The following is a 3,026-nucleotide window of genomic DNA, read 5'->3' on the forward strand; positions in this document are numbered from 1 at the left end:
CAAACGTCGCCTAAAGTAATTGATTTTACCCGGCAGAACGAAAGAAGGAAACTCCGCTTTTCAGTCGTCTTATGCCCTTGTTTTTTGACAAACAATGACCTTTCAGAGGTCAAATTGCTGTCAAGAATTTGAATTGGCTGCTTCGCAGCAATAAAGTCAAGACCATTAAAAAAAGTTGTCGTTGGGCGTACGATTGCCGAGTTGTGTTGTCTTGTGATTTTTCATTTACAAAAACTTTTATCCTTTTTAACCAAGACTGTTGCAAAGAAAAACACAAATTTCCTGTTATAAAATGGGACAATAAAGAGTTCTTGAATCTTGGAGATAGGCCTGGTTGCATGTTATCTTGCTCAGTTATTTTCTTTACGTAATGTCTGAAATGCGGCGGTAGTTCAGGTAGGCCTACAGGTTTTGATAGCAGTTTTATATAATTTTTCATAACATAAGTATTTATTACGGTATTACTGGTCGGAGATCCCGTCTTGTCGCTTAAGATACTATATAGAGGGTGTATCCAATTGATCTCTGTTTTACGTGTGTGCATCGACCATGGTTTTTAAAGTGAAATATTACTGTACTTTGTATTTTCTTTAAAAGGAAATGGAATATAAAGAAAGAGTCGTACTCCCAACGACAAACAGCAAGAGATCCCGTGTTTGAATCCCCGTGGGGTGATTTTTTTTTACACTCGCAGATGCCTCTTCTTTAACGCTCAAACATTATATATACATGCATATGTTCACGTACGTAAAGGCAAATCTATTATTTTTCAGACAGAGTATCTATAACCTATTCTCAGTCTATTTTTAACTTCGGAACTATTCAATTCCATATTATATTTACTTAATCTCCCAGAAGCATTTGGCATTGAGGATGCCTATTAAAATGATTAAATCAAAATAAACTGAATTTGAACCTAATACAATTATTATTAACTATCTATAAAACGTTTCCGTATGATGCGGTAATAATCCTGCCGCAAATTTACTTGCAAAAACGCGTCAGTGACGTAATTCAGCCGTGTATGTTTTATTGTGGGTAAAATACAGTAGGTCTTCTATTAAACAGGTCGATCTCATATACTATTAAATCAGCAGTCAAAATTCTCAGTAAATAGGCATATACGAACATTTTCCTTATTTTTAAATAGCAGGGGAATATGCATTAATATTCAGTATTCTTCAGGGCAATATAAAGTAAGACTTTGGACAAATCGTATATCAAAATTATAACCCAAGCCTATCAAAATTTGAGTGTGTTAGCTCATTGAGATTCATAAGGGACTCGTGATTCGTGGAATAAATGACCAAGCAAATGACGTAAACCTCCTATAAAAAGTGTATCAGTATCAAAATTCCACATTTACTGAAAATATACGACCCACATTCATGGCCTTACAACTAAGAACTACATGATTAATGAATTAGCAGCAATTGTATAGGCTAAATCGTAAGCACTACATACAAAATAACGTATCTCCCTTGAACAAAAACTTTCCTCTGAAGTTCGAATTACAGTTTACAGAGAATTACAGGGAACAAAATTCTTAAGAACATAATACAATTATAGCAACATCGCACCAAAACAATTTACATTGTATTAGAGTTGGCTGCGTTCTTGGGAATTGATTTTTCTGGATGCCGAACTAGGTCTGGGTAATTACTGTTATGATTGTTAAAAACCGTAAATAAAGCATTACAGCAACGTTTTTCTATTACTTCAACGAACCTTATACCTAGATACAGAGTAATAATCAATTGGGATCTTTTGTTGCTCCGGGCCTATACCTACCGTTTATCGGAAGTGAAGGGTACCGTAACGATAATAATGTTATCTAAAATTCTTGCTGGTCGATAAAGTCTCTATTACGTTTATTGGAATAAACGCCCCTTTTAAAAAACTCTGCTGTTGAACGCTTGACGTAGACGCCCCGTTGAATGTATAAAAACCGTACCGTTTATTCGAATAAACGCCCCTTTGAATGTATAAAAGCCGTACCGTTTATTCGAATAAACGCCCCCTTTTAAATAAACTCCCAGTCTGGGATTTAGTTTTACCATAAACGCCCCTCTCAAACAACCCTGAATAATCCCCCATTTTATCCACCATTAGTGATTTGTAAACCTTCTTAACACGTATTTTGTAGTTTAGTGTATTAATTCACTTTTCCATTTTTTATGATGTGAAGGCGGGTGTGAGCCCTAATGTATATAAGGGATAGGCCTATTAAATAACAATTGATACCATTTAAAAAGTTAAACCCACCCGAAAAAAACTCGCCACTCAAAAACCATCACAAACAATAAACCATGGAGGGCGTTTTATATCCAAAAACGAAATAGGCCTAAAATCCATAGATCTAGTATTTACTAAACATTGGGAACAAGAGGGTAGGGCGCAGAACCAAGTGGGCGGGACATCTGTTTCGATATCTATTAGAATAGTAAGGAAATTGTAATTGTTCGACAATAAAAACGGTAGGCCTACACCTTATCCGTATACGACCGAGTTACGTTGTAGTATTTTGGGTGTGCGCTCAATGTGTTCTCAGTGTTGATAGGCCTACCCAAGACCATCAGTTTCCTATGAAATCTCATATGATTTGATTAGAAATATGGTTTGTTTTGACGCGCATTTTTGACATCCAGAGCTCGGAGTCGTTAGCTCGTTATCAATTATAATCCTGTTTGACATCGTGCTGTTATGTTGAATGTACTGTATTGGAAATAAACACATCTTTCACTCTGATTTATATGCAGTTGTTGACGTCATCACAGCGGACTGGCATTGATGGCAGTAGCTAATGTCCTGGATATTTTTGATGACCTCAAATGCATTTTTATATAAGCATGTTATTTTTTTTTTCAAAGAAAATAATTCTATTAATAATCTTTTGATAATATTAACAGTTTCCTCCAAAACAAACATTCTTAAACCCCTATTAACTATTTTGCCTACACTTGAGACCGTTTTGTTATGAAAAATAAAATGAATGAAAACAAAAACAAGAGGAAAAACACAAGACA

Source organism: Anneissia japonica, unplaced genomic scaffold, assembly GCF_011630105.1.
Source record: "Anneissia japonica isolate Jap-2015-1 unplaced genomic scaffold, ASM1163010v1 scaffold1606_len605190_cov180, whole genome shotgun sequence".
In the NCBI taxonomy this organism is placed as follows: Eukaryota; Metazoa; Echinodermata; class Crinoidea; order Comatulida; family Comatulidae; genus Anneissia; species Anneissia japonica.